General features: G+C 43.9%; 1 long non-coding RNA gene across 2 annotated transcripts in view; it reads right to left on the bottom strand.

Moving 5' to 3' along the window:
• Positions 1-5,150: 5,150 nt before the first annotated feature.
• The window catches only part of LOC140953014 (uncharacterized), a 26,390-nt gene continuing 25,129 nt past the window's right edge, over positions 5,151-6,411 (bottom strand). For both annotated transcript variants that reach the window (XR_012167429.1, XR_012167430.1), the window contains exons 3-4: positions 5,928-6,359; positions 5,151-5,343 (exon numbers count right to left, since the gene is read on the bottom strand). This is a non-coding gene — a long non-coding RNA (uncharacterized lncRNA). The remainder of the gene's footprint in view (positions 5,344-5,927; positions 6,360-6,411) is intronic.

Raw genomic sequence — 6,411 nt, 5'->3', positions numbered from 1 at the left:
AAAAGAACCATGAAAATCTGTTCTTCTCTTGTAGCCGTGTGGATCACTAGAAAGAGAAAAAAGAAAATTCAAGTCAACTCATTTCGCTTATATCACATGCTGTTTACCACTGAATATTCTTTAGGCACTGAAATTCCGCACGGGATGTGAATAAATTAAGAGTAATCAACGTTATTCAATGTGAACAATAGACCCTGTACCTACTTCTAGGTTAATTTTGCACCTCTTCCTCAGGCAACACTTGCGTGGCCTAGTTGATAAGTTCACTTTCTTTAAATTAAACACAAGGCGGCCGCTTCCCCCCTGCCGCCGTTTAATTTAATTTGGGTGACTTATTGAGGGGGTTCAGCCCCCGGTTGAACCCCCGTTGTCGGGCCATTTTACTTTTTTTCCTTCAAATTCTTAGAAAAAACTTCGACTTAAAATTTTTTTTCGCCTTTTTTTCTTCTTCTTTAACCAAGAAAAGAGTCTAAAATATTAGAACTCTCTTGCTGGTTAAAAAGAAGAAGAAAATAGGCAAAAAAAATTAAAAGTCAAAATTTTTCTAGGAACTTGAAGAAAAAAAGTAAAATGACCCGACAACAGAGGTTCAACCGGGAGCTAAACCACCTCAATAAGTCATCCAAACTAAATTAAACAACGACAGGGAAGAAGCGGCCAACATGTGTTTAATTTAAAGAAAGTGAACTTACCCACTAGGCCACGCAAGTGTTGCCTTAGAAAGAGATGCAAGATTAACAAAGTAGCTATGTTTTCTCTGACTCTTTTCCTCTTATATTGTACAAAAGAAATTCCTCTCCCACGACACTACAGTGTAACTGCAACTGCATCAGTCTTAATGGTTTTTAGCATTTCCCTTTTCAGTGATGGAAAATCTACACACCAGCTCAGTGAATGCTGTTCTGTTTAGTCATAAGTTATCACCCAGCGATTGCTAATAAATAGACTCACCTTTTTTCAGAAGAATTCTTCTAGTGCTTCTGATAGTCACCATTTCCATGATGTTCAGAGATACCTGGTCACAAAAAAAACACCCATTAATGTATTTTACCCCCATAAACTATTTTCGAATAGGGATTCTTACAGCAAAACACCCCGCCAACGAAGGTTCAGCCGGGAGCTAAACCACCTCAATAAGTCATCCAAACTAAGTTAAACAACGACAGGGAAAAAGCAGCCGACATGTTTGTAATTTAAGGAGAGTGAACTGATCCACGAGCCCACGCAAGCGTTGCCTCAGAAAGAGGCGCAAATATTACCAAAGCTGTTATGTTTTGTCGAAGTTGTTCGTCTGTCTTGTTCCGAAGGCGTAATCTTACTATGTTCTCTCCCACGTTGCTTAGCTTTGTGTGACTAGCTCTTTTTCCTTTTAACAGTATAGGGTTGTTAACTGTATTGTTGTATACATTTGTTCAGTGTATTTATTGTTCGTTTGTTGATCAGTTATACACGGTTGTTGACTGTATCCAATTGTTTAGATGGGTATGCTTGTTGACTGTATTCAGTTGTCCAATTGTGTGTGGATGTTACCTGTATTCGGTTGTCCAGTTGTGTACATCTGTGAACTGTATTTGGATGTCCAGTTGTGTACACTTATTGACTGTATTTGGTTGTCCAGTTGTTGACAGTATTCAAGTTGTCCTGTCGTGTACAGTTGGTATATTTGAGCAACTACAAACAGATAAATAAGATCTCACCTGTTATTGTCAACTTGCTGCATTATTTTCCTCTTTCCCATCTTTTCAAAACACAAAACAACCTCATCTGCAAAAATAGGCAATTTAACAATATTATTTCACTTGTAAGTGTAGTCAACACATGTCTCAAAATGTAACCGAATGTGCAGTAACTGGAAAGATTTACTGTACAGTATTCGGGCCACATTTAACCACCAGCCTTAACCATCCCTTATCAGATATTCTGACAACTTCTCTACTTCGATGCCCACGACAGAAAACCTTATCAACAAATGTAACCTGTACGTTTATTGTTTACAAACTGATTCATAATGAAAAGTTGCATTTCATCTTCACAATGAAATGTTAATAGTGACAAGGTTAAAAATGTGCTGACCTACTCCCCTCCCCAATGAACTGGCCAAGCCCTCTGTGCTAAATGGTGACCAGGTAAAAAATGTCGTGACCTACTTCCCTACCCCAAAAACTGGGCAAGCCTTCCGCGATTAAGGGTGACAAAGTAAAGAATGTGGTGACCTACTCCCTCCTTTCGTAAAGTGCCACGCCCTCTGTCCTATACGGTGACAAGGTAAAAATGTGGTGACCTACTCTGTTCCCCCACGAGCTAACCCAGCCCTCTGTGCTAAATGGTGACAAGGGTAAATATGTGGTGACCTACCCCCTTCCCCCATGAAACTGGCCCAGACCTCTGTGCTAAATGGTGACAAGTGTAAAATTGTCGTGACCTACTCCCTTCCCCCATGAACTGACCCAGCCCTCTTTGCTAAATGGTGACAAGGGTAAAATTGTGGTGACCTACTCCCTTCCCCAATGAACTGGCCCAGCCCTCTGTGCTAAATGGTGACAAGGCTAAAATTGTGGTGACCTACTCCCTTCCCCCATGAACTGGCCCAGCCCTCTTTGCTAAATGATGACAAGGCTAAAAATGTGGTGACCTACTCCCTTCCCCCATGAACTGACCCAGCCCTCTTTGCTAAATGGTGACAAGGGTAAAATTGTGGTGACCAACTCCCTTCCCCCATGAACTGACCCAGCCTTCTTTGCTAAATGGTGACAAAGGTAAAATTGTGGTGACCTACTCCCTTCAGCCATGAACTGACCCAGACCTCTGTGCTAAATGGTGATAAGGGTACAATTGTGGTGACCTACTCCCTTCCCCCATGAACTAGCCCGGCCCTGTGTGCTTAATGGTTACCAGGTAAAACATGTGGTTACCTACTTCCCTCCCCCATAAACTGGCCCAGCCCTCTGTGCTAAATGGTGACAAGGGTAAAAATGTGGTGACCTACTTCCCTTCCCCAAGAACTTGCACAGCCCTCTGTGCTAATTGGTGACAAGGGTAAAATTTTGGTGACCTACTCCTTTTCCCCATGAACTGGCCCAGACCTGTGTGCTAAATGGTGAAAAGGGTAAAAATGTGGTGACCTACTTCCCTCCCCCAAGAACTTGCCCAGTCCTCTGTGCTAATTGGTGACAAGGGTAAAATTTTGGTGACCTACTCCATTCCCCCATGAACTGGCCCAGCCCTCTGTGCTAAATGGTTACCAGGTAAAAAATGTGGTGACCTAATCCCTCCCCCCATGAACTGGCCCAGCCCTCTGTGATAAATGGTGACAAGGGTAAAAATGTGGTGACCTACTCCCTTCCTCCATGAACTGGCACACACCTCTGTGCTAAATGGTGACAAGGGTACAATTGTGGTGACCTACTCCTTTCCCCCATGAACTTGCCCAGCCTTCTGTGCTAAATGGTGACAAGGGTAAAATTTTGGTGACCTACTCCCTTGACCCATGAACTGGCCCAGCCCTCTATGCTAAATGGTGACAAGGGTACAATTGTGGTGACCTACTCCCCCCCCCCCCCCATGAACTTGTCCAGCCTTCTGTGCTAAACGGTTACAAGGCTAAAAATGTGGTGACCTACTCCCTTCCCCCATGAACTGACCCAGCCTTCTTTGCTAAATGGTGACAAAGGTAAAATTGTGGTGACCTACTCCCTTCAGCCATGAACTGACCCAGACCTCTGTGCTAAATGGTGATAAGGGTACAATTGTGGTGACCTACTCCCTTCCCCCATGAACTAGCCCGGCCCTGTGTGCTTAATGGTTACCAGGTAAAAAATGTGGTTACCTACTTCTCTCCCCCATAAACTGGCCCAGCCCTCTGTGCTAAATGGTGACAAGGGTAAAAATGTGGTGACCTACTTCCCTTCCCCAAGAACTTGCACAGCCCTCTGTGCTAATTGGTGACAAGGGTAAAATTTTGGTGACCTACTCCTTTTCCCCATGAACTGGCCCAGACCTGTGTGCTAAATGGTGAAAAGGGTAAAAATGTGGTGACCTACTTCCCTCCCCCAAGAACTTGCCCAGTCCTCTGTGCTAATTGGTGACAAGGGTAAAATTTTGGTGACCTACTCCCTTCCCCCATGAACTGGCCCAGCCCTCTGTGCTAAATGGTTACCAGGTAAAAAATGTGGTGACCTAATCCCTCCCCCCATGAACTGGCCCAGCCCTCTGTGATAAATGGTGACAAGGGTAAAAATGTGGTGACCTACTCCCTTCGTCCATGAACTGGCACACACCTCTGTGCTAAATGGTGACAAGGGTACAATTGTGGTGACCTACTCCTTTCCCCCATGAACTTGCCCAGCCTTCTGTGCTAAATGGTGACAAGGGTAAAATTTTGGTGACCTACTCCCTTGACCCATGAACTGGCCCAGCCCTCTATGCTAAATGGTGACAAGGGTACAATTGTGGTGACCTACTCCCCCCCCCCCCCATGAACTTGCCCAGCCTTCTGTGCTAAACGGTTACAAGGCTAAAAATGTGGTGACCTACTCCCTTCCCCCATGAACTGGCCCAGCCTTCTGTGCTAAACAGCTACAAGGCTAAAAATGTGGTGACCTACTCCCTTCCCCCATAAACTGGCCCAGCCCTCTGTGCTAAATGGTGACAAGGGTAAAAATGTGGTGACATACTCCCTTCCCCCATGAACTGGCCCAGACCTCTGTGCTAAATGGTAACAAGGGTACAATTGTGGTGACCTACCCCCTTTCCCCATGAAACTGGCCCAGACCTCTGTGCTAAATGGTGACAAGGGTACAATTGTGGTGACCTACTCCCTCCTCCCAAGAAACTTGCCCAGCCTTCTGTGCTAAACGGTTACAAGGCTAAAATGTGGTGACCTACTCCCTTCCCCCACGAACTGGCCCAGACCTCTGTGCTAAATGGTAAAAAGGGTAAAATTGTGGTGACCTACTCCCTTCCCCCATGAACTGGTTCAGCCTTCTGTGCTAAACGGTTACAAGGCTAAAAATGTGGTGAGCTACTCCCTCCCCCCATGAACTTGCCCAGCCCTCTGTGCTAATGGTGACAAGGTAAAAATATCATATCTGATTTTGCAATAAAATGCAAGTTGGTTTCAAACTTGTTAAAGTACATGTACAACTTCTCCTTAGACCCATATAATAGATAACACTAACATATACGCTGTACCTTATTAATGTGTGATCACCTGTCTAGCATCCCCTCCACTGTACTGGGTAGGCTTTCACTGAGGAAACGTTTCCCTTGAGTCATTCTTTTCCAGAATTAGGTTGCCCACATCTATCCTTGTCACAATTTTACTAGCTTGCACCACAGATGAAACTAAGAAAAAATGCACTTTGAGTGTCAATGTGTCTAGCGCGAAAGTACTAATGGGGGACACTATTTTTACATCTCCTAATGCAGACAGGACTGCCATTTTACGTAATCATTTGAACCACGTGAAGGTCTAGCACTCTGCAGGGAAAAGACAGTACCTTCAATTCTCAGGTATTTTAAGGCCCTACAAAATGATCCAGGACCTGGAATAGACCCCCCGCCCCTCCCCAACTCTGCAGTCAAGTGTTCTACCAACTGACCTTATCCTGCCGCAGTCAAGTCTGCATCTGAGTCAACCCTGAAAATCTTGTACGGGGCCTGAAAATCTTGTACGGGGAACCCACCTGCCTGCCACGTTTTGCGCACACACCATGACTGGCCTATTAAAAATGCCAATATGTTTGTTTGGCCGATCTGCTTGAAAGGAAATTCAAAAACACACTTCTGGTGATAGTTGAGTTCATTGGGGGTCGGGTCCAGAACAAGGATCTCCTTGTTACTACCTTAGTGGTACTTAATTTCGTGGGTCTTTAATTTCGCAGTTTTTTTGGATGAAAAAGGGCAGGATGCACTGATGCAATAGTTACCTATTCATGTTCTTTTTAAATTTTCCAATCTTTGTTCTCAACTAGGCGTTCTTGCTTTCTCCCTATCATGGTCCTTGGTCACCTGTAATGAAAGCAAATAGTTATGTCAGGAGAACAATATTCAAGTATTTACATTTGGGGAAAAACTTGAGTTAAGTTTGGTGCTAAAAATTAAAACTATAACATTACCTTTTCCTACTTTATTTGCAGAATGGGTTTTGGCTTTTCAACATTGCAAACTTGTCCTTCAACAGAACTATGCACAACACAAAAGAAGACAAAAAAAATGCTTAGTACAATAACATATGTGTTGAAATGTCTCACACTGTCAGTAAATCATATTGGTTTGACTCTATAACTATACTTGCCTCTTTGATCATTTCTGTGGCTGGCCAGCCCCTTCAAAAGTGTTTTGGGTACAGACTTCCTCATCTTACGGGGCAAAATAAAAATATTATTAGTCTGTTCCCTCTATCAAGAAGTT

The sequence above is a fragment of the Porites lutea genome, chromosome 11 (genome assembly GCF_958299795.1).
Source record: "Porites lutea chromosome 11, jaPorLute2.1, whole genome shotgun sequence".
Taxonomy (NCBI): Eukaryota; Metazoa; Cnidaria; class Anthozoa; order Scleractinia; family Poritidae; genus Porites; species Porites lutea.
This window is presented reverse-complemented; position numbering and strand designations above follow the sequence as displayed.